The sequence below is a fragment of the Excalfactoria chinensis genome, chromosome 7 (genome assembly GCF_039878825.1).
Source record: "Excalfactoria chinensis isolate bCotChi1 chromosome 7, bCotChi1.hap2, whole genome shotgun sequence".
NCBI classification, from domain to species: Eukaryota; Metazoa; Chordata; class Aves; order Galliformes; family Phasianidae; genus Excalfactoria; species Excalfactoria chinensis.
In genome coordinates, this window is record NC_092831.1 from 18,258,178 (window position 1) to 18,282,323 (window position 24,146).

The 24,146-nt window shown below is 36.3% G+C and overlaps 1 long non-coding RNA gene across 1 annotated transcript; it reads right to left on the reverse strand.

Moving 5' to 3' along the window:
• Positions 1–1,032: 1,032 nt before the first annotated feature.
• LOC140255197 (uncharacterized) lies at positions 1,033–24,146 on the reverse strand. The gene is made up of 3 exons (XR_011904430.1): positions 24,104–24,146; positions 11,696–11,749; positions 1,033–1,338 (listed from the first exon to the last, which is right to left on the reverse strand). It is a non-coding gene; the product is annotated as an uncharacterized lncRNA (long non-coding RNA).

Consider the following 24,146-nt stretch of genomic DNA (forward strand, 5'->3'; position numbering starts at 1 on the left):
TAACTCGTTTCCTGATGGAAGGTAAAGAGACACCTGAAATACAGATTTGAGTCCTTTTAGTTAAACCTTTATCCCTTTGTCATAGTAGTTTTTTTCTTCTGTAGTTCCATTCATCTGCTCTACTGGAACTTTCAGTCGCACGGTGTTAAAATATGGCTGTTCTAAGCTAATATGCATTAACTTTTTAAAACCTGTTATATACATAACCTATTGTATTAATATAAAACGTTAAGGCCATTTTTTCATTTCCTGGGAATGGCCCATTACATTGTGAGCAATCTACTCTTGCTTTTTTAGAAAAGACTTTGAACTCAACACAAAAGGAAAATATAATCATGTACAACTATAAAGACTGCTTTTTTCCCTTTTGTGCAGTGTAACAGAGGTGGATAAGTAGCATGGTAATGAAGAGATGGACCGTCTTTATTAGCACACTCGGTGAAAGGGTTCTTTTCAGAACTTCAACTTTTCTTATCTTCTTAGTTTTCATGACGTCTATTCGGACTCTTTCCTTTTCTTGACTTTCTTTTAAATATGTCTAACAGACTGGCAAAGCCAAGACAGTTCATCCTTCTCTCCAAAGAACACTAGATACAAAGTCTAGCAGTTTAGATGCTTCCATAAAAGTTTTTCATATATTTAGAGAAGTACTGCTGCTTACATTTTCTGAAACTAGTCACATACATATCTTATAGTCATTCCTCAATTTCTCTATAAACAAACACAACTAAACCTTTGCTATAATGTTTTAATACTGTAGTTAAAGGAAGCTAATGAGATAGGAAGTTTCTTTGTGTAACAAAATAGAACTAGAAATACTACTTAACCCCCTGCCCTAGAAATTGGTTAATATAGTAGTTTTGTAAAAGACTGTTTGATGATCCCTTGCCCTCTTCCACAATGTGATCTACAGCCGTTTTTTATGTTTCTGTGTTCCTACTCCACACTCCCTATTTTCTGGTGTTCCTCCTATCCCTTCTAGCTTCAGCATTCTTTGTTATACAGGCAGTTCACTTCTAATCTGGCCCAAGTTAAGAAATATCAATAGACCAAAACGAAATTGCCGTATGATTGCAAAAAATATGCCTTCAGGCAGTAGAATAAATGAAAACTACTTTTCCTACTGCTTTTCTGATGAAGGGGCTAATATTTAACCATCACCATGTTGAGCTCTTTGCACAAATTTGTTTGATGTTGGAAAATATTTATCCAAAACAGAATTACAAAGTAGACATTTTTTCCCAAGACTTATGACTTTTTAAAAAGCTTTCTTCGTTGTTTAAAGTGCTCCTTAGATACAAGCACAACATGTAGTTAAAGTGTCCTTTCTCCATAAATCTGAAAAAAAGAGGAAAATATCAATTTTCTTTCGAGTATACCATATATTGATTTTCTTTGGACATTTGAATTCAGGGACACACATCTAGAGGTGCTCTATAGTTCCTCTGGATTCTTCAGCTATATTAGACCTGTCAGAGAAGTAAAACTATTCTACACTTGATAGTGGTTGGGAAATAACAAGCTGTAACTTGTACACAAATAACACATGTTCAGAACAGTGTAACATGTCCTGGCATGTGGTTATTTCAAGCTGCCTGCAAGATGCATAACATCTTTTGTTAGCTGTTAGTTCCTACTGTACTCCTACTAATTAAGCATAGGAAGTACATTACTGCATTGAAGGGATTTACTTTTTGATACAAGTTCTTACTTGGTATGAGGTTTCTCAACTTATTGTGAAAATTTTTGAAATAATTTTATTACATTTGTAAGACCATCTTCATGTCATTTCAAAATGAATATATATATATATTTGGTTTGCTTTTTCCAGGTTCCAAATTATCAGTTTCTCATTGAGATGCAAGTGTATTGATGAAAATTATCCAGAAGGTAAAGCAAAACCTTGTAAATTCTCTGCAGAAAATCCCTGTTTCTCTTAAATTTTTACTTACTGGCCTCAGCCTGTGCCAATCAGGCATCAACCTTTTTTGTTAATATTTCACTTGGTAGGAGGTAAGGCATAAAAGCATCTAACATCACTTCTGCACAGGCTGTAGTCTTCTCCAAGGTTCAATCAGAAGAAAATGTTCTCATCCTTACTGTACGTATTACATCTCTTCTGTGTCAAGTGGTAGGAATTTCCTTCTACAGAAATGAATTTGAAACTGGCAGTTGAGCAAGAAGTGTTGCAACCATCAGAATGTTGATATATTACAGTGCATACAAAAACTGTCTTGTTTTTCTCTTTTGATCTACTGAATTGAGCCTGTACAATCTAAAATTGTATATGCTGATACATTGTGCATTACATCTATTCAGTTACATTTAGAAACATTAACTCTGTCAATTCAAATAAATCTCAGTACTTGCTGCTCAGGCCTTGGCAGCTCACTGGGTCAACAATATTGGTTTCTGTGGCAATCAGCCAGCTTCATATTCATTTGTCTTTTGTTCCTTATAGTAAGCTTCGCTAACCCAATAAGACAGTGCCACATACCTTATACCTGTCTAATCGAGATCCATGACAAGTATACTGAATGTTCAGAAAGTAAGGTGCTTGAAAACAAAGCACATGGATATGTGCTCAGAAGCTTCTGGAAATATGCAATTAGCATGCCACAAAATCTTTAGTATAGCCACACCCATTGTAACAGTGCGATACATGTTCCAACTGTAGACATAAAACAGGACCTTTTACAAAATCACTTCAGTCATCATACTTCACAGTGTTTGTCTTTGAAATCTCATGCACATCCAATTACGTGTCAGAGGAAAACTGATCTCACTATTGAAGCACAGTGTGCATGAACTTTCTATGTTTTAATTTTTATAGCTGAGAAAATAAATCTTTCCTGTGTCTTCCATGCAATAAAAGCACTCAGTTTTTCAACAATGAGACAAGGCTGAGCTCACATGGTTCCTAGTTCTTGCCTATGACTGGCTGCTCAGGTCCTTTCTGGCTAGCTTGAGAAGATGATGAGGATACAGCAATTAACCCTTAAACCCATTGCTACACAGACTGAGGGAAGCTGGCACAATATATTGTTCATTATTTATATAGATTGCTCTCTACCAATTTGATTCAGGCACCAGCACAACGTCAATGCTTTTTGAAGGCATCTGACCTCAATGCTCAGGTCCTAGACCGACAGGTGAGAGATCCCAGGACAGTAGGTTCTCATCTGCCAGTGAGCACACCTTGCATAGAGCTCAGATGCTGTGCAACTGATTTGTTTTGCTAAACTGCTCATGTGCAAACGCACTTCAGATTTTCCTTCTCTCTGAAACATCCCATTTACATTTTGAGCACCTATTCACAAAAATACAGGATAGTAAGGAAAGGGATCAAATACAAAGCAAATCACGCAGATTTCCAAATGAGAAGGGCTGAAAAGCCTGTAGCTGTGTTCCTTTATGAAGATCAGAAAAATAGATAAAACAGATCTACAAAAAGTAGCTAGACAGATTTGCTACTTTCAATTACCACTCACAATTTAAGAACAGAGCAGAGTTGAAGCAGAAGCACCACATATTTAAAGGCTAAGTTTAAAACTCATGAAATGTATTTTAGATGCAATATGTAGATAAATTGAAACTATCACTAGAAGAAAATATCTGCAAGACCAAACTGAACTGAACAAAAGAATGTAAAGGATAATAAGAACAGCCACAAGTACCAAACCATCAATGCAAATATTAACTGGCTGGGCCATGAATCAAAACCCATCTATAATAAAATATTTTTTCATTGTCTTCTCTGAGGTTTCTTCATATTTTCTCAGATCTACTAAGTATTTGCCAGTTTTAGAGGCTGAATGATAGGATGGACAAAGCAATGATTTGATGAAGATTGACAAATGCAACATTTCTGTTCCAGAAGAGTCACTAAACAGGCTGATTCCTGTATTCATGCTACTTTAGCATTTCCCCCAAGACTACTGACAAAGGTTACTCCTTCTGGCAAATTTGTTTACTTATTGTGCAGCTTTCAAGATGTTACAGGGAGATGGGCTGACTACATGCACTTCTCTTCAACTATGACTCTCACAGACTACAAATGGAAATTGGCTATTATCCAGGCTGGTTTGTGCTTTGTAGCATTGATACAGAGTGCTACATGCCCTTCCAATAATTCCTGAAGGAAGGACCCCATCCTGGGGGGCTGATTAGTGCATATGGAGATCATGGGCAAGAGAAGAATTAGGCTAAATCGTACAGATAGCTGACCTGCCAAACTCAAGCACTTTGCCTCATGTTTCTTGAGCTGAGAAAACCACCAAGACTTTTCTCATAATGATTTGTTTAATTTTCTTTATCTCAGTTACAGTTGTAGGTATCCAAATAGGGAAATGTTAAATTTGGCTCAGCTTCTGAAAATTTGAGTTTGAATTTATGCTTCAAAGTGCAGCTGCAGTGCTGCTGTGAAATATGCTGTTGTAACTGTACATCCACAAAGACAGAAAAAAAGCATTTTAGATTTTAGTGAAAGATAAAGCTGCTGGCTGAAAGAGCAGTTTTTTTTTTTGTTTTTGTTTTTTAAATCATGCTAAGCACTTGCTGTAAAGTCGTCTGTTCACAGCATTTAAATAAATATAGAAATATTTCATTTGAAATATAAGCTTAAGTAAGCCTTGGATTTAATCATTATAATGACAGGATTTTGCAGCTAATTTGGATTTTCATTTTCAGCTGAATGTAATACTATTTTATGAACACACATTTTATGCAGATTCCCACAGACACTTGTGATATATTCATTTATACCTACTTGCTTCTTTCTGTGGAGACTCTATACGCATTTTTGTAACATTGAGCAGTGGCAACATATTTTAAAAAAGCAACAGGAAAAGTGCATGTGATCTATTATTATTCCCTTTCTTAAACCTTATTCTAATAGTCAAGTTACTTTAGTCTTAGTATAAGTAAAGTCTGGATGAAAGCACTAGACTTAATGCTTTTTTAACATGAAGTCTACTGCAGATGGCATTACGTTATATCTATCTATCTATATGGAAACTTTTTTTTTTTTTAAACCTTCCAGTCCTTGGACCACAATATAACACGAACTAGTGTGCTCAGATTAAAGTTTTATTTCCCCAGAGATTTGGAGAACCAGAAATCCTGCTCTTATTGCTGCTGATACAGTTGCATTTTCCACATCACAGATGTAAACCAAAACAGACAGGAATATAATTGAAGATTAATAGTACAGTTTTTGCTTACTTCAGTGATTACTCTTAACAGATCTCGGTTGAAATGAACTGCAATAATTTACTAAGCACAAAAATAGTTTTGTCATAAAAATAGTTTTTGTTGCTGCTGCTTCTTGTAAATATGAAAAAACATCTGGATTTCAAAACAGATAAGTGTGTTAGTTTGATATTCTATATACCTACTTGTATGTAAGTAGTGTTCTATGAGTGGGAAGATAAGTTAAACCTCATATACTCAGTATTTGGAGCTCTCCCTATCTTTTAGGAACCTACAGAACTGGATCTATTCCATAACTTCAAAAGCAAGTCTGAGGTCAAGAAAAAAAATCAGTTTTACTATTAACGTGTCCAGGTTCCAACAGCTCTATATCATCACTGTTTGCTTTAACATTTTATATTTGTGGAGAGCATGTACTATTCTTGCCTTCTTTACTGTTGTTTTTCACTTTGAAATCTAGTTTATTAAGGCTGGAGTTGAGGGAAAAGCCTAGAAGAAGGATCAAAGAAAAAAGAAAAGGGAAAGAAAAGGGAAATAGCTACAGGCCATACTGATAGCATGAAACTACTAGTGACCATCAACTTGTGCACATACTGCAAGTGAACGACAAAGTAGAACAATCAGTACAAAATACCTCTACAACACTATAATTAAGATATTAAACCCTAAAGTCAATATCTGATCCAACTTCCAAGCCTAAGTTATTAATTCATTATGAAATAGTTTCTAGTATTTTCAAGGAACCATTTGAAAGACTTTGTATGATTATCAGAAAGAGATGCCTATCTAAACTGTCTGAAAACTTTTGCTGAAATGAAACAAATAGAAAGTGAATACAGACAGAACCAGAATCTGTCCTTTCAGACATTGTACACAGAGCAAATTTCACAACGTACAAGAAAATTAATGTCTTGGCATGTTAGGACTCTTCTCAAAGAATCGTGGAACTGCAGATCTGGAAAAAACCTTCAGAAGCAATTTAGCCCATCCTCCTTCCCAGTAGTGGGTTCAGTTTCATCTCTGTCAATACTGACAGGCACTTACCTTATTTCTTCCTAAAAGACTTTGATTACAAACAACCCACAATCTTTCCAGGCAATCTATTCCACTCTAGCAGTACATACACTATCAGATTTTTACCTCTCAAGGTCCAGTTTTAAGCTTTGTTTCAGTTTATTATTTCATGCCTCATGCAAAGTAAACAGGGAAAATACACAATACTGTGCTCCTCTTTACAATGGCTTTTTATATCTTTGAAGACTGTTATCACATTGCCCCAAGTCCTCTCACTCTGAAACCTTCCCAAAATACAGTGCCCAAAATCAGACTGGTGCTTTAGTTGTGGCCTACACAGCATAAGAGAAAGCAGAAGTATTATTTCTTGTGCCCTGCAGCTTACTCTCCTGTTTATGTCTTGCAATTATGTGGCCTTTCTGCTATTTTTTTCCTCTGCTGTTAAAAGCTTTTCTTTTCTGTTTTGCTACAGTACTCAAATGTAGACTTTCACTAATGTGTGCTAGATATAGTACGCTCCCAGGACAAATATCAGTTATTCTTATAATATGCCAAAAAACAAGTTCTGACTCCAATTTTAACTTTCTACATACTGATTGTTAGCAGAACCACACATGTTGCCAAAGACTCCAGCTGCCTTCTTTTAGTCATTTTCCAAGCAATACATACACTCAAAACATTCTGATTTATCAGCCAGAGCCTGAATGCTAATGTGTAGAACAAACCATTATATATTTATTGTAAATAACTGTGTCCACACAGGTATGCACATAGGCTTCCACATGGACACAAATTATGTTTTAATCCATCCTGCTAGAAAGTAGAGTATATTAGATCATAGAGAACAGCAGAGTAGACACAAAAGGGCTGGAGCTTGGCTGGTCTGCCTTATGCAGCCTGCTCAGGGTCCATCTTCCATTTATTTTGGAGGAATCTCCTCAGTGCATTTTAAGCAGCTGGAAGTCAGCACTACATATCTTGTTCAGCTAGAAACAAATTTGAATTTTTAAAGTCTTTGAATTCTAACCTCTTAGTCAAATGGTTCTAAAAATACCTGACAGTGCCATTTGCATGTGGGTCCACATGTTTCTCTTTGTATGACTGGAGCTGCTTTATACAACGTTTTTATATCACGTTCCCTTAAAAATCTTGCTTGTCCTGGAGCTCAGAAGAAAGAAGTACAGCTTCATTTAAAAATATCATAAACTTGCTACTGATATTCAAATTACAAAATGGTGTTCATAACTTAAACTGTTAAGTTCTGTGAGTACCGTCAATAGATTTAAACAAACTCTTTTCACTTGAGTATGAAGTGGACAGATGTGACACAAAGGTTGGTCCCAGTCTCAAAGCAAAGCATATCTCATGAAGCTGAGTCCCACATTTGATGAAAGAACTCTCCAAATTCACAGAAGCTTAAAAATATCTGTACTATATAGATAGATATTGATATCTATACTCCTGAAATCAATGGGACTCCAGGAGAAAAAGCTATCCTTGCTTGGTGTAGTAGAGATGAATCAGTTAATCTGTCTAAAACAAACTTTCATTAGGTGCTACAAAAATAGGTATTACTTATCTACTTATCTTCAAGTATTTTCTAAAAACTTCTATATGCAAACCTTCTGACAGACCAGCATTCACTTGTGATCAGCTGTCACATCTTTAACATTTGATGTATTCTTGAGTATTTCTGGAAGCAGTATGATTTAAACCTTTAGTAGCCACCTGGAGCTATACAATGGGAGTTCATTACCTTAAAGAAATCCAGATAATCTCTTATGAAAACATTCTTCCTGGATGCAAATCAAAGAAGACTTTAAGAGGGGTTAGAAATCTAGAAACTTGGCTATTCAGTCTCTTTTATATTTCTGGTTCTGAGTAATGCTTTCACTTCTGATCGTGTGAAAATAAATAACACTGTATATTTCCATGAGATCAGTACAGATGCATTCTTATCGTTCAGTGCAGATTGTCTGACATTCTGCTGAAGATGTAGTTGCTGAATCATCATTGCCTGTTCATTGTGACTAAATCCCTATTACCTTTTGAAAAACATGACTCATTTTAAAGAGCAAAAAAGGATTTATTATTGTTACAGCTTCTTGGCCTAAGTGGCTATCTCATGCCTGAGACTGAGACTCTGCAGACTGTGACTCTGCAGACTGTTTCTGTTGGAAAAGATGTTGATGATAATAGCAGGGGATCTCTGAAGAAAATGTATGAAGATCTGATTTTGAGCTTATAGGAGAATCTGAGCAACAATACTGGCTTTTGCTTGTAGCATCACTAGGTTTCAGTTCTAAACGTATGGATTTTTTTTTCTAGCAATCATTCTGCTGCTTCTATTTCAGGCTGTATTTCATGTTCTCCTACTCTTTTGGTTTTGTTTCTTATATTTCTCTTGTTCCTCCCTTACAAAGACAGATACATATTTCCAGAAATAATTTCTTCCAGGTGTTTAAAATCACTGTTATCTCATACGTAGATTTGAGTTTGTTTGCACTGTTAATTCAAGTGTCTCTCTCTTTTTTTTTTTTTTTTAAATTTACCTAGAATTTGTTTCAGTAGTTTAACTTAACTTGACAAATGTATGCTACATATTCTGTTGCATATTGGACAAAATGGGCATGGTGCCTTTAAGTATCATCTGGACCACCAGCTCAAAATTAACATCACAAAAATTCAGTAGCTGTCTTCTGTTTCAGATGTTGTGCCTTATCATTCCGTCCATACCAGAGACCCTGCTATAACATCAGATTCTTTTTGTCCTATATGCATGTTTCAGATTTATCTAACATGTCTATTAATAGTCTCTTCTCTGTGCACTGACTACCTACCTGCATAAAACTTTACAATATATACTTTCAAAAACATCAGTTCTGGACTCAAAGCATAGAAAGGAGAAAAATTATGATTGGGACTCCTCAAGTTACAGGACTGAAGAGGGCTTGTGTAAGGCCAAACATTAGACAGCAATATCTACAAACCGAAGAGGTTATGCAGATCTAACTAATCAAACCCTCTGCTTTATGTCCATTCTGACTTCTGCATTGGCTTAGGTGTTTTGCCATACTGCATGCTGATGAGTACATCCACAAGGAGTTAAAACATTCCTTTGATATTCTTAGATAAGAAACAAAGTTCATGTTCTGAATCCCTTGAATGAACAGCTGAAGGTCCCAAAAGACAACCTCCTGACAGCTTTCCCCTATTTCCCTTGCTATCTTTTACAGATTTTCCCCTCCATGTTTCTTCTTATGTCACTATCTACATCTTCTCTTATCCCTTTGCTTAGATCTACCTGAGTTGGAAACAAACACTAACTCCAACTGTAGTCTGGCCTGTCTCCTTTCCAAGCTTCCACTAAGCTCTAATTACCATTCTAGTCTCTGACTCTATCACTGAATAATCTATAAAGCATCCAAAGCATCTCTTGATTCTTCCTACCCTGCTTCACACGACTGCCACAAGCATATGCATTCTTCAACACTCTGCCTCACTTGCTGTGTGCGTGCGCCTTTGTTTCACTTAAAAGGAGACAGAAAGTTGCTCCAAAGATGACCAAGTTTAGATAACTATGCTTTTGTTTCCCAGCAGGTTGGGAGGCCGGGACTTGACTGTGGGAATCACAGAGCAGAAAAATACACAGTACTGGTATTTTAAGATGAGACAGTTTGGCCAGACAGTGGCCGTTTCCTTTTTTTTTTTTTTCTGGCCATGACTCAGACTAAGCCAGAACTGCAGAACGTGTGATGGAAATTGCAAACCCAATGGCTACAGGCCAGTTAAATTGGTAACATAGTCAGAGAGAACACCCCACTTGTCTAAGGCAGATCTATTCTTTGCAAAGTCTTTCTGTGTTTTGTATGGTAATAAGAATAAAATCCAGAAAAAAAAAGCTTTTCTAAATGGCCTCAAATCCACAATTTCCCAGCATAGATGAGATTCTGCTGGACAGTAGCAGTATTTTTGGGCAAAATGATATTGAAGCTAACACAATGTTGATTGCTCTCTCCCTCACCCCTTCACATCCTCTGTTCAGCAGCCTGTAATTCTAGCACAGGTAAACCCCATTCTCAGTGGGATTTTCACCCGAAGATTTCATAACAGTGGTTTTGCAAGGCACATTCATAGCAAACAAGTTCCAGCCATTCCTCCTCTCTACTGCAGAGCAATTGTGTTACAGTGAAAAGCTTTTAACTACAAATCTGACTGAATTGCTCAACTCCCCCAAGAGACATTCCTGAAACATGAATTTCAGTCTGGCATGCTGAACACACTGTTCCTGAAACTGCTGCAACTGCTGACCAGAGCCTCTGTAGTAAGAGAGCATTTTAAGGCAGCAGTAGCAAGGTGAGCCTGAGAGGGTATGGGAGAGAACAATACTGCTAAGTGGCACAGGTTAAAACCCTCAGCACATAGCTCTTCTTAAATCTAAGATACAACAGCAATCCTATATACAAAAGCACCATTTGCTGACTACAGTTTCCTAACTGCATCACTGTTCTGCTAATCAGAAAAAAAGTATAAGAAGGACACTTTAACTTTTCAGGTTAATTTAAAATATTAAAAAAAAAAATTAAGTTCCATCCTGTCCTATAATATTGACAATGATGATCAATTTGGCATCAAAGATCGCCTATCTGAACCATGTTGAGTTCATACATTCACTTAATGAACATAAGCATGAGAAGATGCTTATGGAGTGTCTGTCATAGTTTTTATTCACTGTCATCAATCACGGTGTTGGCACTAAGCTCCTGAAATTGCTATTCTCTGTCCAGTGGAATTAAAAAGGTCTTTTTGAAAGTCCTATTTTTCTTCCAGAAAATAATATTATTCACTTATTTGAGACTATAAGGAAAGGACACGTCTCATTCTTTTGATGGATATTGATTTCTATCAGCTTTTTATCTGATGCCAATTAATAAATTCCCATTGTTCTTTCCCAAACTGAATATACTAAATAGAAATTAGCATTTAAAGTTCTATTAGCACAAGTTATGAGGCCCTGTGCTTCTCAGAACCTCTTTCCCTGCCCTCCTAAGAAAGCAGTTCTGGCAAACCACAGCAAATTGTGTAACGCTTTCTTATTCTCTCCTATGTACCAGAATATGTGCGATGAATCTTCTTTTCAGAAAGTGGTAGGCGCAATTCTAAACAAACTAATAGGAGACAATACATAATAAGGTGATTCATATCTCTTTGCTCAGCAGACTGAGAAGGAAAACAAAAGGTTTCCAAAGTCTTATGACACACACAGCCAATACCCTTCATTTCTGAGGATATTTCAAGGAACAGCAATGCCTGAGAAAATTCCTTGAACTGTTTAACAGCTTCACATAATCAATTATAAGGACACTCAGGACTGAGTATTGTTCAGACAAGCAAAACGTTCTAAAGTACAGGACTTTGAGGCTGTACTGGAAGATAAATGGAGGGATAGGAACAATTTCAGGGCACTTACCCATCATTGTAGAGTGTTCATCCAAGCTCATAGGAACACAGGCATCCCAACAAGCTGAAAGAGAAAATAGAGGATGTGACAATTTGAAACTGGAATCCACAAAAAGAGTAACTGAAATACAGAATAATAAAGGGTCAAGCAATAGAGCCAAAAGCATGGAAAATACTCTGAAATAATAAAAAAAATTCCATGTGAAAGAAATATATTTTTTATAGCTAGACTGAAATCAACTTAGAATGCTATAACTTTAGGAAACTATCAAAAGCATTCTTGGTTTTGTCATGGTACTGTAACTCAAGGAGTACTCCCATCTATCATCCTTGCAAAGAAGCATTAACACTACATGCATGTAGAAATGCACATAGTCTACTATGGCATTTTTATTTCATACTTTTCTCTGAGAATAAAGTCACACTTTATTTGCTATTTATTTCAAAAGACCTTCCAAGAACACAGCATAGGTCCTGTGAACAGGCTCATTTTGCACCATTTCTGTTTTGCATAGTCCTAAACAGCTGTCTTCTGAGGTACTGGGTGTAATCTTAACGTGGTCAGTTTAACTTCATCCTCACCCAGCTCAGCTGAGAGATTGGGCAGCACTCCTCCTAAGAGCTCTAACTTCCATGAGCAGGATGTCCTTCACATGTAGGCCAAAAAGTAGCATTTTATATAGTAGGGACTCAGGCTATGTGAGGTGTTGCTGCTTACAATTGCCAGGGGCTGAGAGTGTTTATTCATAAACTACTTAGGGCATGGAATTGTGTGTCAACACATCAAGAGCTCCAGAATGAAAAAAACCAAAAACAAACAAACAAAACAAAAAACACACAACTCTAAAGCTTAACACATAAAAGACAATTGGCATCAGAAATCAGATTTTTTTTAATTTTTTTTATTTTTATTATTATTATTATTATTTTTTTTTTACAAGAACAGGAGCTCCCAAAACTTTTATTGAATGGTCTAACAGGCATGAGAAATTGAAAAAGTGTATTTCTCCTTCCTCCCTCCTACTCTTTTCAAATAGGCTCAGGATATCAAGTACCCAGGTGCCAGGCTGTATCAGGAAATCTGCCAGATCTCATGTTTCTGCTGCTTTAAGCCAAGCAGAAGAGCCACCCACTTTTCCTCAAGACTGCTAATGATCAGAGGTACAGGCTGAGGGACATAAGCACACCCTGCCAGAAGGGATTGCTGCTGACCAGAAATGTGACTTTTGGTTGAATGAGGAACAGAACTTCTATTGGCCCTAAAGTAAGTCTCTGAAAAGCCTGAAACCAAAGGGGAAGACAACAGCCTGAGGAGGACACTAGGCTTATAATTCTCATTTGCAGTTTACAGTTCTGAAAGTACTTTGTCCTCTTGACAGGCCTTTCACCACACTCAGCCACAAAGCAGCCCATTTACTTTACTTTTATTGAAGCCTTTTATGCCTATAGGAACATTTAGCTCGTTAAGGTAGCCGATCCTAGTAACAATCAAGTTACATACCCATACAATGGCATGGACAAAAAGTAGTAAAGAGTTACTTGCACACACATGTAAGAAGCCAAGAAATGGGAAAAGTTACGGTGATAAACTGTACAGTCCATACAAATGTGATTAATATATAATAGGGGAAAGGCCTGTGTAAGGTTAATTACTATGCTTCAGGAACATGCATTATTCCAAAAGAAAACAGAATAGCTGAATGCCACTGGATGAGAGCTGATCAAAATACATGTAGGTCAGCACTAATGCTGTGAGATTGTTCCCAGAACCCAGGCTAGATCAGGTGTCTCATTCTGCTGTCCAGTCTCTTAAACAGCTCCTTATAAAAAATTAGTTAAATCTCTTTGTAATCAATAGGTTTTTTTAATTATTTTTTTTAATTTATTTTTTCAGTGAAACACAGAATTATACCTTTGTGATGATTCAAGTGATGCGTTACTAAATTAAGCACAGATAAAAGCCTGTATTTCGGGGATAGTGGTAATACTTATGAGACTGTCCTAAACTTCTAAGCCCCCCAAAAAACCTCCCTCAATTTTATGTCCAAAAAAAAAAAAAAAAAGTAACTGCAAAACTTGTTTTTTAACTTTTTTTCCCAATCATTCCTTATCTTGTTCTCCAAATGAAACTACTTAGGAAAAATCTTGTGCCTTATCACACAGCTATCAAACAGTTCTACTAATTTTTGTGGTAGAGATGAACTGGCTTCACATTGGCTTTTTAAAAAATATATATGTATAACATACTGTAGATCAGTAAAATAAAGCAGGCCAAGTAAATCTGGACAGTTAAAGTGGTGGTTGAGGGGGATGCAGATATCAGGTAAATTATATTTCCGAGTCATGAATAACTGAAGTGCTGTTTCTGTGTTGCTTGGATACAGTTTCTGTTTAGTTGGCAATAGAATTCACTGAAAATATTTTAACTTCTACTCCTGACAACTACAAGCATGTGTTCACATGTAATCTTAAACTAAATAGTGTTAAATACATAGCCAATATACCTCTTCACAAGTTAGCAATCAATAGTAAATGCCAAGTTGCAGAGTCAACACTGAACAATGCAACCATGTTCAACTTAATTGCAAGAAGTTCCCACTGGTTGGCCCATTTCTTTCTCTGTTAACACTGCTCTGCCACACACAGAGAAGACACAGCCAATTTGCTTGTCAGGCTGGCAGTCAGTCAGGTGGTACTAATGGCCTCACAAGGCAGGTGCTGACTTGAAACCAGTTTTAGACCCCTGTTCAGCCACCCCAGCTTACCAAAAAAGCGACTTCTCCTTCCAGCCATACAAATAAGAGCAACATGCAGAAACCTGGTAGATGACTAATGCTCACCAAGTGCTACAAGGTCTGCACTGAAGGAAATATGAAACCCCGTGATCCTTACTCAGAATAGTCAAACTGCATCTGCTCTGGAGCCCTGTGTGGTAAGAATGTGCCATGAACACATCTGGAGGAAAGGCATGGGATAGAGATTACTTCAATCTTGTTCATTTTGAGCTGCAAAATTGTCGTGGAAAGATATATATTCTTAATTCTACCAAGGAGAATCAAGAGATGAAGACAGTGTTGGATTTAGATTGAGCTAAAGCAGTCTGGTACACAAAAAGTTTGTTTATACTGCCAGCTGAACTAACTTAGTAATTCACAGTATCTGCAAAAACTCAACATCCAAATGGCACAAGTGGATCCACTGACAGCACGCGGGCAAAAACATTATCAGAAGGGATTGAATGACATATCATGTATCACATGTTGGCAGTACTCAAATATCCCTGGCATATTAAAAGTTCTGAGACCATTTCACAATTCAAAGAGTTGCATTCAGCACAGCAAAACTGTGTGATAATACTTTGAAAAGCAAAAGGGCTTAACCATTACATTTAAAATTTGTTGTAGCTTATCTTCAAAGATTACATTTGCCCTTTCATCTGTAAGCAGAAACAGTGAGACTGACTTGAACAGTCAGTGAACATATGACTTAGATAAACAATTGTAAAAAACATTCTCAAGCCTTCTTGTACTATAAATCAAATTTCACAGTTTTGCATAATGAAATTATGACCTTATAAGCCATGATAAACACAGAATATTTACTTAAAAATATTTAGCCAGCAGTGGAAGCTCCGAAACATCAATCACCACTACAGGTAACAGCAGATTAATCGGTGGCTGGTCAAGTCTTCTACAGGTAAACTTGGTATATTCACCACAGGGAACCATTATTAAAGATACATTAAAAACACCAATGAAGAACACCACCAATTGCTCCTTTTAGAAAGTGAGTCATTCCAAATCAAAGTCAGTACTCCTGAAGCCATGTTTTTATACCCACATTGCAGGATGCATGAAATCTCCCATACATTTCTCATCTTGAATATAGTATGTTTCTTCTACTACTCTGAATACACAAGAAGTCTTATAAAGAAAATTGTTAAAGGGCAAGTATGCAGTATAGAGAATACTAAGGATTCACCATGATTGTTCAGTTTTGCTATTTCTTAACCTGCTGGTTGGTGAATTTATTTTATTTTCCGTTGGCCTCCTTAGAACTACCAGTCATGAAGTGATAATCATTGTGTGCCACCTTTACAGAAAGGGGCTGTAGCTGGAGATCACTGCTTTGTCTGTTGAGCAGTTTTGTTTTTGTTTTTTAGGAAATTATTTTGGTTTCTAATAGTATGCCTGCAACCACTGACAAGAAGTTAATTTACTGTCTCTAGTACCTTTTAGGTTTGGCTCTTATAAATTGGAAAATAGCGGCAAACTTCTCATTGCTATTTTTCAAACCCAAGTTTAGAGCGATAATACAATACCACCTGAAAATAAATTACAGAAGGAATAGGGAAAAATCCATGATGACAAGAAGACTACAGCATATGTACACTTGATTGTCCTGTTCCACTGAAATCCAAGAAAATCTACAAGACTAATGCTATAAATGTATAAGTATTTTCAGAAAAGAACACTGAATGTAAATTGGTTTGTCTTATTTTAAAAATGATGTCAGATCTTTCTTGACACTGTTTAGAATAATAAAGTAACCATGTTTGGCTTTGAATAATCTACGAGTGTTCTCCATTTTTCTCATTTTCCTCTTATTTTTAGAAGTGTAGTCTCATATTGAAAGACTTTCTAATCCTAGTGCTGGAGGTAGGAGGGAAGGTTGTTATTTATTTTTTCCTCCAGTAATTAGCAACTCATATTTTCCTGCTGACAGCCAAGCCTCCCTTACCTCCAACAAATTATTGTTCAGTGACATGTGAGCCAATAGCTGTATTCAGCCTCACAAGAAGTCTGATTTAATTTTACCTAATTTCTCCATTCTAAGGAGATTTGCTATTTTTATTAGAAACTGAAAAAGCCTGGTTTCACAAATGAAGGGAGCTATTTTCAGATACTTTGTTTTGAAGAGGATTTCTGGAATTCTCAAAATAAGCTTTCCAACACATTTCCCAGTCAGATGGTCTTTCCATTTCTGTTTTGATACATAGTTGTACAGTTCACTTAAAAGTATTTATTCATCTGTCTAAAGCCAAATTTAATTATATTCATAGAGTGAAGAATAAAGGCATGGGCCATGCACACTGGTGAATTCAATTCACTTTGCAAATTGTTTTTATGGTAATGTTAGAGAAGGTAGTACATACTTTGCAGTAGCAGGGACAGGGAGAACAGTTCTGTTCCCTGCAGTGGAATATTAAACAGAAAAAACATTCAGAAAAAGAATATAATATTTCTACAAAGCAGCACTAGGGTCACTTAGCTGATAAGGTCACTTGGATGGTAAGGTTACTTGACTACACTCCTGAACTCATTCACATTCAGATCCCTTTTTATGTGAGTTATGAAAAATCTGAAAAGCTGTTGTTAGGACTACACAGAAACCCTAGTTTGTGTACCACAAAGAAATGAGAGGTTTCACTTAAAAATGAAATTAGAACAATAAGAATTCCTAAAACAAAATGCGATAGCTTAAATTTCTAAACCAAGACACAGTAAAGATTTAAAGAAACCAGAATGAAAGTATTAGAAGACACACAAATCTCATAAGCTTCTTGCACTACCAAATGAATCATGAAAACAGTACTTCCAAATCCCTTTTGTATAGCATTTTATAATTGAGGTGTCTTCTAAGGCGTAACATATTCTGCCAGAAAACAAGCATAATTTTCCTAAGTTGTGCTTTCAAAAAATTGAAAATGTAGAGCACATTAGAAAATAACACTAGGTAAACTGATTTCATGTTTTAGCAGTTGCAAGTGCAAAAACCCCATGTAACTGTACAATTTGTATCTAGGACATTAACTACCTTCAAGAGATTTTCAGTAGTACAAAAGCGCTGGCAGTTTCTGTACCTACAAAGTAAATGCGTTCATATTTCTTGTATTCAGCAGCTTTAGGGTGCTGATTTACAGATTCCATTTCACTTTTTTCAAAGACTTTAAATAACATCCTATGGATAAACTTACTTGACCAAAATTAAGGATTCTGTACTTGTGCTTGCTAGGAATATATAACAGGTGTGTGAATGTAAATAACTCCAGGACAGAAGGCTGATTGCTTGCTGGAGACTTTTTTTTTTTTTAATGCTGACTCTACTAGTACACAGTTAGTACACAGCTTATAAAGGTGGAAGTTACTCAGTAACTGAATGACATACTGTCTTTTACAATCACCACCTTGTAAGTAATTAAGGTTGCTACTCCAGACCCAAGACTGGAATTCATATGTGCTTGAAGCATTAATATCAGAACTCCAGCATGCCTCCAAAACAAGCTGCAATTATAACATCTGTGGAGATGTACATCTTGATCTAGATATTAAACACTTTGCGTAAAAACCAAATAAAATTAAGCTAATACCTGAAAATGAGCGAGTGAGAAATTAGTGCAACACTAATGTTGTAAAATAATGTAATATAATAATTTTGTACAGGTTTCATCCTGCATCACAGTGTGCCTCTTTTCCTTCTTCAGCACCCTTTAAGCAACATGCAGCATTTTAAAGAGATCAGGCAAGAAATCCAGAGCTAGGACTCTATTTCCATAGCACTCACAAAAGGCTGCTGTAAGGCAAACATGAAATGCCAAGTTATCACAATCGATGCCTCTTTTCCTACTGAAAAGGCTCTTTCCATATTCTCATACAGTAAACTCTAAGGAAAAGCACATAAAAGAATTTTCTTTTTACGGTATTCCTTTGGCATGGCTAAGAAGAATTTAAAGTACAGCAGATATGTTTCTACCATACAATGGAAATGAAATCTTTCATAACATCTGTTTAAATATTTTTATTTCAATCCACACATTGCTATAATTGGATTGTGGTATGTTATCCTTAGTCTTTTCTCCCGGAGAAAAAGTAGCCCTATGTGAATTTCAAGCACTGAAACATTATACAAGACTACAATTAGATGACATGTTTTTTTTTGTTTTGTTTTTTCTTGGCTTATAGTGAGCAAAACTAAAAATGTCTTTCAAAAAAAAAAAAAAAAAAAAAAAAGAAGAAAAAGAAAAGAAAAAGGAAGTTGTTACAAATCACATATTTCCCTAGTTTGTCTCCAGTGTTTTTGGTGGATTTGCATAATACATTCTCAATAGAAGGATACTATTACCTCATTGAGAGAGGGAAAAGCCTAGAAAAAATTCATTCCTCTGCCAAGGTGAAATGAGGAGGGCTAGTGAGAGGCAGTGTGTGCTTATGCAGTGTAAATCCCTCACTTCTGAGAAACCTCACCTTAAAACTTAAAGCATTTTACAAGAGCTGCTCCAAAAGTAATGCCTCCTATTTTATTACATTGGCCTGTAAAGGCAGAGGCAGATGTTAGTGGCGTGGCAGTAGACGTTGAAGCTTCCTGTCAATATTCTGATTGCAGCAGAGTAGCACTCTGACAAAATGGTGACAGACATGGGGGAAAAAAGTGTAATACTAAGTTTAAAAATACTCCTATGCACACTGGATTCGCCCTAGAAAAGACTTCAGTGTCAAAGACATCAAAATTTAAAAAAGCCTCCAAACTTCTTAATGACATTGTTCAGGAACCATGGTTTGTTAGCCAGCCTTTGCCAAACTAGTAAGCATTTGAGGGTCTAAGGAAATGCAGCTTTAGTCAACAAAAACAGAACAAGAAAGCTAAAAATAAAAAGGGTCAGAAAATGTTAGAATGGAAAAATCCCCTGACTTTTCAGAGTTAAGTTGCAGATACTGAGGGATAATACAGGCTGTCAGTAACTGTATAATTTTATCACTTCTCATTCCCTCTACAGGAACAATTCCAAATACCTTATAGTTGATGAGACATGAGGCCAATGAGAAGGTGCTTCCTCACTGTGTTTCTTAGCTACTCCTGGAAGCCTTACTTCTGCTTAAAGTCTAAGACTACTTTGTTCCCACTACTTCCCCAATAGTAACTTCATTTCCCTTTATCTACATGGAATTTCCTAAATGAGATTCTGCTTTATTGTCCTTGAGAAATTCAGATCCTGTGCAAACTTGGATTCAGTGAACTTCTGACCCAGCAATCTCTCTTCTTTCCAGTCTAGTGCTCACCTCTTACTCTTTTAGTGCTAGTCACTCATTTGCTTTCTGTCTTAGTGCTTTTGTTTGTCTACTCTTCCCATCTTACCCTTACAAAAGCAGCATTAGAAAAATAGGCACTTCAAGATGATTTAAAAGCTGCTGTCAAGCATGAATGTTGTTTATTTCAGGAGACAAGGCAGAATCTGAAAAGGGGAGTCCCATCAGGAAAAACCGAGAACACTGAAGACAACAGAAAACTCCTGTAAAGATTTGCTCTATGTTATGCACTTAAAGCTTTCAGATTTTTGTAGTTTTTCTTTAGAGCCAATATAATTCACACATGGAAAAATACTTCAAAATATTTACTGTATTTATGCTGGTGCTGTGTGATTATCATTTTTCATCTATCTAGGTTCTTCGCACACAGGTAGCATCTCATGATTGCTGTTTGACCACAGGGCTGCTATAGCTGTTACTCAGCTCAACATCACACTTCTTAGCTATCAATTGCCAACTATTGGTATCAGCCAGAACTCAGCCCACCGCCATGGTAGTTTTTTCCCCACTTACCAACTCGCTCACTTTTGTTTCTTAGACAGAATAAATTATTAGGGCTGTCTATGATTTATTCAGCCCATTCTTTAGCCACTTGCCCTAACTTATTTGCAACAGAATTTATCGTAAGGCACATTCAGAAAACTCTGAAAATACAACTATAAACATTACATAAATCTGAGGAACAATTTACCACACAAATGAGTGTATTTGTCTTTTATTTGCCTAATTCCATAATTTGTTTTCATGGGTGTGCATTAGTGCCCCCATCTGGATCTCAGAAAAACAGAAAAAGCCCACAGTGCTGCAAACCAATTGTTGCAGTAACAATGTTTACTGTAAAGAACAGTATAGCTGCATGGAAGTGTCTCAAAATATAACATATACATGTTTACTGTCACGTCCAGAGACAAAGTCCTTGACCTATAACTGGTTACACTGCACAATATAAAGCACTGAATGCTTTCATTAGTCATGTGAAACTAATTATGCTCCTGTTCTTAGAGTTGTGTAGAACACTGGTGTAAATGAAAAAGATAGGGATTACCTGAAAAGTACAGCCTCAGACTTGCAGAACATCCTTAACTCTCACTGAAAGAATTTATGGAATTAGTACTCACACCAGAAATCACTGGCAAGTTATACCTGAGCTCACTTTACCAAACTGGACCCATGCTCATTTATCTTCTTGACTGAAAGAAATCATGGAAAACCAGAACTTACAGAACACACTAAAGATTTATTTATTTATAAACACAGCAGATCATGCCATTATTTCATGTAAAGGCTAGTTAAATACTCCCACTTTGTAGAACTCTTCAATAAGGCTTGTTAGGAGAGTTTGTTTTGTGATGCTGATAACATTTTACACATTTCAGTTTCACAAGCAAGGAATCAATAGCACATGGAAGACTGCGTGCTTCTGTCTTAAAAAAAGGCATTGAGAGAAATACAGCTAGAGAGGGAAGATTGTGTAAATCCCATGTGAAGATTTGAGATTTGCTAAGCATTTTAGTACTGCAGCCCTTCTTCCCTTAAAAAGCTCTTAATTCTAAGGAGAGGTGTGGCAGATTTTCTGTGTGGCTGCTCAGCTAAATAAAAGCCTCTATTGCTGGGACTGTCTAAAAATCATAGAGGAAGCCACAGAAACTGTAGTCAACAGATTTCATATCATGTCTTATGAATAATACAGGGATAAACAGACAAATCTGAACACTGCATCAAATGACATTTAAGTACCTAAGCATTAATTTAAAACAACAGTTGTTAAAGTAATGAAATATTTTTAATTTCTGGAACTGATTGCTAGGAGAAGTGAGGAATATATTCCAGGCAAAATAGATTTCCTACAGCTATCAAGTAAGGTTAAATTTAATTTATTTAGCCTGGAAAAAACAATATTATTAAAAATAAAGGAACTAAGGGTCTTCTATACATTAGAAATTTTTTGAGCTACCATCCATGAGAAGACAGTAATGCACGTAACTTCCCAGTGCTTACTTTGCTCCTAGGAATTCTCAGACTCTCTCTCAAATTCTACCCAGTAAAATGATAAAAACTAGTTACTCAAAACAATCTATAATAGCTTAATGACTCTGATAGCAGCTGCAGTTAATTTAGGGGCAGGCCATGAGTTAGTGCTATCCTTGCTCAAGACTGTATTCATGTCTGTCTAGCCAAGAGCACAGATGTTAAGTTGTGAAGAAAGAACTCAGACCAAGCACTTATAATTGCATTCATTGTTTCTGGCAACTGCAGAGTATTTTCCTGATATACTTATCATGAAATTCCTTATGTTGTCCTGAGCTGCGCATACAAAGTTCTGGTTAAAGCCACTGTGTTGATACATTTGTCCATCTAAACACTAATAAATTAAAGGAACATTTTGGTAAAGTATTGCATTTTCAAAACACTACTCTTCACCAGCTAATTAATCTTCACAATACTTTTGTGAGGAAATAGAATTTATTTCTGTAAACTCTCCCCCCCCCCCCGCCCCCAAGAAATTATAGGTTCAGATTCTGCCTCACCCTCCCAGCCCAACTATCTAGATCTTGTTATGAATAGGGAAGTGTACTAAGCCAAAAAGAGCCAGTAAGTCCCCTTCTCATTCAGTTTTGTAAGACTGGAAAAAATTCAATTAAAAAACAAAACACCAGAGGACTTCCCTATTAAAAACAACAACAACAAAAAAAGCTAGTAAAGAAAAAAAAAGGAAAGTTATACATATCTATAATCTTGTCAACAATAATAATTTGAAGCATGTCTTACTGTATGGTTTTGTCAAATATTTTTGGTGTACATCTCAGGATATGTGCTCAGATTTCAAGCATGCAGATCAAATGAGAATCTGTTCAAAATACCAGTCCATAAAACAGGCTTAAATAGCAGCCATCAAACAGAAGAATGCTTAAAGCATTTCTATGCAACATGTTGCTAAAACAAGCAAGGTAATGATACAGTGAGTGCTGCATCGTGTTTTATTAGTGAGAAATGGTATCACAAGCTTTCTGTAATTCATGCTACAAGTTCTAGCAAGTGCTATTTAAAGGAGTAAAAAACTAATGCAGCCCTCCCTGTGATGGATCTTACTATGCTATGAATAACACTTATAGTTCTGGCCCTGCTAAAGACAACTGCAAACTGCCAATCAGCTTTGAGGAGCCATGAATATGTTCTTCACCAATTCACTTAAACATTACCTCAGCTCTGTTTTCTCCACCTCGAACCCATGCTTGAGCTATGCCTGCAACACAGACACTATTTTCTTCCTAGTATCTCACATATCTGTTTTCTTGCCACCACAATGAGACCTTTTCTGAAATACCATGATAGAGCTACTATAAGATGCATGCCAGCAGGGTTTACTGAATGATAGGCAAAGGGGAAAGGTGCCATGATATTTACAAAGAAGAAAACTGAATAGCTGTCTTAAGTCAGCAAGGAGAACAAATGCAAGAAAGACAAAGAATAGTACAGGAAATTCACTTGGAAAGGAAGTCCTTACATGAAGAGTGAAAAAAAAAAAAAAAAAAAAAAAGCCTTTGCTTTGTCTTTGTGTGGTTTGTTGAAGGACTGGCACAGGAGAAAAGAAACAGTACATTGGCTGTTGACTTGACAGTTTTAATATATGCATCAATTTTGACTTCGTACATCACATCTTATGTAGCCATCATAGGATACAAATACCTGAAGGAATCATATGTAGGTATCTCTGTTATTACCCCACTAAATGCAGATTACTTCTGTCATGACAACTTCTTTGAAGTCAGTGTGTGCAACATTTTTACAAACGAGAATACATCTTCATTCTTATAACCTTAGTTATACAAAACTAATGGATTATAAATCTGCATGTAGTTCTGTTAGCTACATCCTTACATTTACATCCAGGACCTATTTGATACATGACGCTTAAAATCTGTTTGATGTAGAATTTACTTGCTTACTCTAGGCTTATTCCAATTAACTCAGCTTCTGTATAGCAATATAAAACATGTTTACAATTAACTTGGGTATCCAACTTGAGATTCCTCTAGAGAAACCAATACTTGACTACTTCAAAACTTAGAGCCAGCCTTCTCTTATCATTTTCCAGATGTATCTTAAAAACACAAGAATATGGCCAATACCTTGTGCTATCTATCGGATTCAGTCTAATCAGACTGAATTAGAAGAGCCCTGAAGCTGAGCATTACTCTGTCTGACATCAGAATCAGAAGAGTACATTGGTAGCAGAAATCCTGCTTGTTTCCATAGTTTCTCTTTTAAACATGTAGGGAAATGCAACAGCAAATAACCAGTTCTAAATTAACATACTCCCCCCAGGTGCTTACCTGACCCAAGGAACTCAGCACCCAGAATAACACCAAAAGGAAG